This window comes from Schistocerca piceifrons, chromosome 1 (assembly GCF_021461385.2).
Source record: "Schistocerca piceifrons isolate TAMUIC-IGC-003096 chromosome 1, iqSchPice1.1, whole genome shotgun sequence".
NCBI lineage: Eukaryota > Metazoa > Arthropoda > Insecta > Orthoptera > Acrididae > Schistocerca > Schistocerca piceifrons.
This window is the reverse complement of record NC_060138.1, coordinates 529,561,736-529,570,227: the sequence shown is the minus strand read 5'-3', so window position 1 is coordinate 529,570,227 and position 8,492 is coordinate 529,561,736. Positions and strand designations below refer to the sequence as shown.

The following is an 8,492-nucleotide window of genomic DNA, read 5'->3' as shown; positions in this document are numbered from 1 at the left end:
CTTCTGTCTGCTGCATAGCTTTACGTCACATTTATGATACTGAAATTAAAACATGCTCGGAAATCTTGGGATCCGTGGGACAGATATCTTGCCAGTGTCAATGTCGATAACAGGAACAAATGGTAGAAATTCTCTGTTCCCGTAATGGATGAACTGTCTGTATACACAATTAAGTTTGTACGGATACGTCGGTGCTCGAGTCCTACTCGCACCTATCTAATTTTGAAATTCCTAACGGTTATTTGGACTGAAGAAAGCTAGTTTATGTTCAATGCGTGTTATTTATTTATTCTTTTTTTTTTTAGTTCACTTGAAAATGGCTGTAGAGCCGAAATCAGCCTACAGCGCTTTAAAAAAATCCGTTCAGTTATACAGTCTCCTTGGAAATGGTGGCGGCTACGCATAAAATAGAAAAGACTCGTACTAAAAACGCATCACAAGGTAGTGTGAGAGGATTTGCCGCTGGAAAATAATTTGTAGACATCTACTTTGGAGAACGTAAGTGGAGAAAAAAACTTAATTTTCAGAGTGGCTGTTGTCGACTAGGTCGGCAAAAAACGTAACGGACAGAGCAGCGAGAGCGTTACACAGCTTACCTGTACACGGAGGTGGGTGGTGGTTGCGCGCAGTGGCGATCAGCGGGCAGTGATAGCGGATACGGGTTACAGGCGGCTATTTGAAGGCGCAGATTATCGCAGATAAGGTGGGCGCCTTAGGGCGTCATCGTTACGCATGGGTCACACTTGGAGAGTGTATGAGAGGGAACGCGTCAGAGATAACAGGAAATCGAAATCCCTCTCATCGATATTTCCTGATCAGTACAAGTGTGTGCAGACGGAAATCATCTCTTACACTAGCAGATAGTCATCGATTAGTGCCGGCCGCGGTGGTCTAGCGGTTCTAGGCGCTCAGTCCGGAACCGCGCGACCGCTACGGTCGCAGGTTCGAATCCTGCTTCGGGCATGGGTGTGTGTGATGTCCTTAGGTTAGCTAGGTTTAAGTAGTTCTCAGTTCTAGGGGACTGATGACCACAGATGTTAAGTCCCATAGTGCTCAGAGTCATTTGAACCATTTCATCGATTAGTGAGCCTACCTTTTGCACATACTTCTGGTTCATTTTATGAAAAGCGGCGGAAGACAGTTATGAGATTAAGTGCCGACGTATGTCTATGTCACAAGGCGGGAAAGTCAAGGTTTAAGAAGACAAAATTATGTGCTCTACTACACCTGGAAATTAACCACTTGCCCCCGAAGCAATGCTTTATCTACCACAAAAAGTCATTTACTTAAGCGAAACGAAGCTGCTATTTACGTTGTAGTCTCACTACTTAGTACTTACGGGTGTAGCGCTGTTTCACAGTTCCTGTAATGCATGTACGAAACTGTGCGCACTTTTTCGTGTACAGCTGTACTTCAGTGATCACGCTAGTCACAGATGTAATACTGATTATCTAGTAATAACTTGTGCAAAGAAATTTCGGGCTTGCAGGCCGTAGCCCTTAACTATACTCCAGGATACCTCGAATAGGCACCTGCCAGTCATCTTCAAGTGAGCCATCGAAGACTGACAGCCGCGCGGGATTAGCCGAGCGGTCTCAGGCGCTGCAGTCATGGACTGTGCGGCTGGTCCCGGCGGAGGTTCGAGTCCTCCCTTGGGCATGGGTGTGTGTGTTTGTCCTTAGGACAATTTAGGTTAAGTAGTGTGTAAGCTTAGGGACTGATGACCTTAGCAGTTAAGTCCCATAAGATTTCACACACATTAGAACACATTAGAAGACTGACAAGGCCTTCACACGTACTGCAATTTACTAGCGCGCTGCGTGTATTCTGCGCATGCGTCAACATCGCGGTGACAAGACTGACAACACTACCCTGCGAACAGGGTAGTCGCTGATGGAATTACGGAACTCAGCTGTTCTCTGCGCTGCCTGCCGGCCATCGACGTGCTCTGTCTGTCATCTTCGATTAGAGCAAATCGTGGAACTGATGCGTATCACGCATTATTCAACAAGAAACCGCTGTTACAGTTCATCATATTTTCCGCCATGTGTACTTCTAACGATTCTTTAATAAAGGAGTCCCAAACCTGTTGTTTTACCATACGTCGTTGAATGGCCGGTGGAGATTCAAAGTTCAGCAATAGCAGACTTGGTATCTCGTTCGATGCACTTGACTGTCTATATGGGATATTTTGATGGATATCTTTTAGTTGGATTTTAGCTCTTTATCACGCTGGCGTCTAATAATATCCTACTTTGGACAGCAAGACGTATAAAAATTGCTCTGAGCGCTGCGGGACTTAACATCTGAGGTCATCAGTCCCCTAGAACTTCGAACTACTTAAACCTAACTAACCTAAGGACATCACACACATCCATGCCCGAGGCATGATTCGAGTCTGCGAACGTAGCTGTCACGCGGTTCCAGACTGAAGCGCCTAGAACTGCTCGGCCACCCCGGCCGGTAGCAAGACGTATAGTAAAATACAGACGGAAGCCGTCCACCGCAGTACGATATATTTATCAAATAATACATCGCATAAAATCAAGATTTTAAAATGCCATTAATTCCAGTCAATGAGCAGAAAGAAATAGTCGTCAAATCTTCTGTCAGGAATAGGGAAACCAAATACAACTTTGGACAATATGCATCTTGTAAAGAGTAAATTATAAAACAATGAAAACGAACAAAAGAAGATTATGGTTTAACGTCCCGTCGTCGTCGGGTTCATTAGAGACGGAGCACAAACTCGGAAAGTTTGAAGGATGGGGAACGAAACCGGCCATACCCTTTCGAAGGAACCATCCCGATATTTTCCTGCTGCGATTTAGGGAAATCACGGAAAACCTAAATCTGGATGGTCAGGTGCGGATTTGAACCGTCGTCCTCCCGAAAGCGAGTCCAGTGTGAAAGGAACTAAATTCATGTACAGCGTGTACCCGGAGGAATGGTCAGTATTCACGGACACGACAGAAACTGTTGATCTAAGTAAAAGAATCTAGTAGAAGAGGGCTCTAAAATGCATATCCCCGAGCTACGAGCATTTCTCCATCTTCGATATTGTGAAACAAATCTCTTCTGCTTCAAGCTTTTGCGAGATAATACTGTGGACCAAAACAAGAAAAATATTTCCAATAACGTGGTCTGCGAGGTGCATACCTTGAAAGCTGTGAGCTATTGAGAAGCACATCTCTTCTATTCAACAAGATAGCCCTTAAGGTATGCATTTTAGAGCCCATATTTACTGGACTTTTTGGCTCCGAACGGTCATTCCCGTCATATCCCTGAATACTGAGCATTCCTCCTGTGACACCTCGTGTACATGGTGAACCAGAAATCCAGCGAAAAACTTTCAGAGGTCGTTCGGGCACACATTTTCAGTATTTTATTATAGTGAAGTCACCTTTCCGGCGGCTCATTTCAGAGTTTGGTTTCTCTGAAAACAGTGCAAATGGCTCTGAGCACCATGGGACTTAACATCTCAGGTCATAAGTCCACTAGAACTTAGAACTACTTAAACCTAACTAACGTAAGGACATCACACACATCCATGCCCGAGGCAGCATTCGAACCTGCGACCGTAGCGGTCGCGCGGTTCCAGACTGGAGCGCCTAAAATCGCTCTGCCAATCCGGCCGGCAATTCTACACAACGCCACCGTGGAACGTGTCACATGATGGGAAGGCTGTCGCAACCCCTCTTACCGACATTTCACCCCTTTTTTAAAGCCTCTCCGATGCAGGTCAGTCCGCTGCTCGTGGTCTCGCGGTAGCGTTCTCGTTTCCCGAGCCCGGGGTCCCGGTTTTTGATTCCCGGAAGGTTCAGGGATTTTCACCTGCCTCGAGACCACTGGCTGTTGTTGTGTCATCTTCATCATCATCATTCACCTCCTCTAGGAACTTGCCTAGTACAGCGGTGCGGGTCTCCCGCATCGTCCCCTACGCTCTGTCAAGGACCATGCAGCTCGTTAGAATGAATTTACAATGAAATGAACACTCTTAGCTGCTTACAGGCGTTGACATACGTCAACGGGGACAGATGAAAATGTGTGCCCCGACCGGGACTCGAACCCGGGATCTCCTGCTTACATGGCAGACGCTCTATCCATCTGAGCCACCGAGGACACAGAGGATAGCGCGACTGCAGGGCTTTATCTCTAGCACGCCTCCCGCGAAACCCACATTCTCAACGTATTGTCCCGCACTACATCGGTAGTGCCTCCGCCCATTATACTCATTACCCGCGGCGCGTTGGCGATTCCCGTAAGAGTTCGGGCACTGTTTGTGCATTCGCACAGAAGAAGAAGATGGTCAAGTGGCCGGTGAGTCTTAACTATATATATATACTAAGATGGTATCTGTTCTTTCGGACATGTCCGAAAGAACAGATACTATCTTAGTATAATAAGTTTTGTTTCCCTACGGTGTCCTCGTGTGTTCACTGAGTGCATTGCGACTTGCTAGTCAGTTAGTGTGTGACAGTCCAAACAGCAGGTCGTGAATGGATGATGGGACTTACCAATGCAGAAAATGCCGCCATACTCGTGGTGTATGGAGAGCGTCGGAAGACTGCAGTTTGTTGGTGTACGGTGTATGCGGCAAGATATCCCAATAGACGTCAACCATCTCGGCAATTATTTATCAAACTCTTCAGCCAGTTACGTGAAAGTGGTAATGTAGCACCTACAATAACGTAACAGAAGGAAACAAGTGGCGACAAAAGAGGGGAAAATTAATGTTCTTGCATCTGTCGCAGTTGATCCGCATGTTAGCTGCCGCTCAATCGCGCGGGGAGTGGCTTGCTTTGGACAAGTGCCCTACGCATTCTCTATCGACATAGGTTCCATCCCCATTACATCTCTTTCCATCAAGACCGTCACGGAAACGATTATGAAAAGTATTGTACGTGGGCATTAAGACAGAACATTCCAGATGTATCATATATCTTGTTCAGTGACGAAGCCACATTTACCAACCATGGCCAGATAAACCGCCAAAACATGCCTTACTGGTTTGTTGACAATCCCTGTTGACTTCGTCGAATTGTTCAAATGGCTCTGAGCACTATGGGACGTAACATCAGAGGTCATCAGTCCCCTAGAACTTAGAACTACTTAAACCTAACTAACCTTATGACATCACACACATCCATGCCCGAGGAAGGATTCGAACCTGCGACCGTAGCAGGAGCGCGGTTCCGGACTGAAGCGCCTAGAACCGCTTGGCCAACGCGGCCGACCTGGCTTCGCCAGTTGGAACGTCAGCGTTCATGGAGTGTAAACGTGTGAACTCGGATAGTCAACCTTCAGCTCACAGGCCCGGTTTTGATAGAAGGAACACTGAACGCACACAATTACCGCAGCCTCCTAACATACCATCTTCCATGGATGCTAGAGGAGGAGAGGAGATTAGTGTTTAACGTCCCGTCGACAACGAGGTCATTAGAGACGGAGCGCAAGCTCGGGTAAGGGAAGGATGGGGAAGGAAATCGGCCGTGCCCTTTCAAAGGAACCATCCCGGCATTTGCCTGAAGTGATTTAGGGAAATCACGGAAAACCTAAATCAGGATGGCCGGAGACGGGATTGAACCGTCGTCCTCCCGAATGCGAGTCCAGTGTGCTAACCACTGCGCCACCTCGCTCGGTATGGATGCTAGAAGACGTTCGTCTGCAGCCTAGGAGGAGACCTTTGGTACCAACATGATGGCTATTCAGCCCATACTGCACGAAGTACTACAGCACGTCTTCACGAATAGTTTCCGAATCGTTGGACTGGACGCAGAGGACCTGCACCTTAGCCGCGCGGAGTGGCCGCCCGGTTTAGGGCGTCATGTCATGGCATATGTGTGTGTGTGTGTGTGTGTGTGTGTGTTGTTCTTAGCTTAAGTTAGTCTAAGTAGTGTATAAGTCTAGGGACCGATGACCTCAGCAGTTTGGTCCCTTAGGAATTCCCACATCTTTGAACATTTCTTGAACCTGTACCTTAGCCGGTCCGTTCCCCGCATTTGACGCCTGTAGACTTTTTTCTGTGAGGTAAGCTAAAAAACGCTGCCTTCAAGGACATACCAAATACATCCGATAAATGCAATGACGTATTGCCGGCAGCCTGGTCGGACATCTCCGCTAAAATGCTAGCACGTGTGTAGTAGTCGTTCCACACCCACTGGAAGTGCGCAGTGCTACTGCTGTGGTCATTTTGAACACAACCTGTGATGATTAATTGTCTCGTTACTGGTCATAATCCATATAACTAGGGCATGCACTGTGCTACCACGGGAATTAAAAAAGTAGCGGTGTGGGACGTTTTCAAAATACGAAGGTTGGAACTTTAATAGTGGCAACTATTATTTATAGCTCGTAAAAAACTGATACGTGTTTCAAAGTTTTACTGACCTTAATAGTAGTCACCAGCATTGTGTATAACCCGTTGCCAGCGTTGTGGAAGTCGTAGGATACTCTTAGCAGTGCCAGTTGTGTTGACAGTTCGAGCGGCGCGGTCTATTGCCCGACGAATTTGTAGCAGTTTTTATTGGCTTGGTGCAGTACTGACTTCATAAAATAAAATAATTTGTTTCTTTGGAATAAATATTTTCTTGGCGTCGCAGCTACCACTCCCAGCTACTCACCCCCAGGCTTTCAGTGGTAGCAGAGCAGTGGTTCTCCGAGTGCTGCCAAAAACATTGTTAAAAAATTAGATTTTGTGTCTGGTAAGAGAAAACATTTGTACCTTTTGTGGTTTGTTTAACACAGTGTCTACTTCTGAGTTTATTATTCTAGGTACTCTTGTCACCAGGTATGGAACTGAAAGGTATACCGGGGACATCATTTATAAAAAAGAAAGAAATATGGTATGAATTAGTTATCCGTGGTCAATCAGCGGAGAATAGTATGAGAGAGCTACGCCCTTTACCGGTCACCACTGCCAGCGTTGGTGAGGTAAGTACCGCTCTGGGTATTTGTCCTGTCTTGCAGGACAAGGTGCAGGAAAACATCAATTTCTTAGGGTGTAGTAGCCTGTCTCAAACTCAAATTTACCGAGTGCAGGTTCAGATTATGTATCTGTGTAACTGAGTCCACGACTTAAATTTGTGGAATACTGATGAGGAACAAGTCCTGGTAACTGGTGAATTACAAAAATATGATCATGTAACTGCAAATTAGAATTAATGTATTACAGTGGCATAGGGTATTTTTCGATGTTACCGCCAGACACCACACTTGCTATGTGGCAGCCTTTAAATCGGCCGCGGTCCGTTAGTATACGTCGGACCCGCGTGTCGCCACTGTCAGTGACTGCAGACCGAGCGCCGCCACACGGCAGGTCTAGAGAGACTTCCTAGCACTCGCCCCAGTTGTACAGCCGACTTTGCTAGCAATGGTTCACTGACAAATTACGCTCTCATTTGCCGAGACGATAGTTAGCATAGCCTTCAGCTACGTCATTTGCTACGACCTAGCAAGGCGCCATTATCAACTGCTATTTATCTTGTGATGCATGTACCGTCAGACCGATGTTCACCAACTATGGATTAAAGTTAAGTATTCCAGAAGCTACGTACTATTTTTGCTACTATAAAGACCTTGTCATTTTCCAGACCTCACGCCATCCTGCGTGAGCTTAAACGCGTGCCTTTCGGCTACCCGTCATTGTGGATTGGCTGTCTTGCCAGTCCACAACATTAAGATTGAATTCTGCTCCTCAGTGACGTGTAAGTCAAGATCGGCGGATGGATTGGTGGATGGGGTGGTACAGACCTGTCTAATTTACTAAATTACCTAACCTTATTTCCCAAGATTCAGAGCATTGGTAGTTTCACTATTCACATAGCTCAAGAAATTATTAAGCACTTGTAGTTTTCCACTTGATTGGAGCACTATGCCAGTGCAGTTCAAATTTCCTCTTCAGTTTCTTCAAGTAATATATCCCTTAACTTAGGCTAGCTTGCGTAGAGTGAGTGCTGTGGTTTTGAGTAATGTAAAGGGGGGGGGGGGGGTTACACTGAAAGACTGACGAGTTGAGGTTGTTCAAGGAATTTTATACAGCAGGCTTAGGAACGAGTTTGCCTGTCGACATTTATGCCGTGTACAGGACGGCGATGAAACACTTACCCACTACATCAAGCAGATTAGAACCGCTACCTCGGCGTTGTACTGATAGGTTATTGAAGCAGAAGCTTTAAATAATATTTTGGAGGGAGTATGATTTGTGAATTGTTCACGATATAGTTTATCGATAAACTTTGTACCTTTTCTGACCTTGACAGAATTGCTGCAAGTATAGAGAGCATTCGCTTAAGCAATCAAAAACACGATACTAGGGATCAGGTCTACCAGTCTGCCTTATAAAACTCATTGAGTTCACAAACAAGAGGGAGGTGCGACTCGACCTAATAGGAATTTTTATCATTGTGCAAGTATTAAACCAAAACATTTTGTTCAAGATTGTCCATTCTGAGCCGACCGGGGCGGCCGAGCGGTTCTAGGCGCTTCAGTCT

General features: G+C 46.1%; 1 non-coding gene across 1 annotated transcript; it reads right to left on the bottom strand.

Annotated features, from left to right (window-relative positions):
* Positions 1 to 4,048: 4,048 nt before the first annotated feature.
* Positions 4,049 to 4,122, bottom strand: Trnat-ugu. The gene has a single exon. It is a non-coding gene; the product is annotated as a tRNA-Thr (tRNA).
* Positions 4,123 to 8,492: the final 4,370 nt, after the last annotated feature.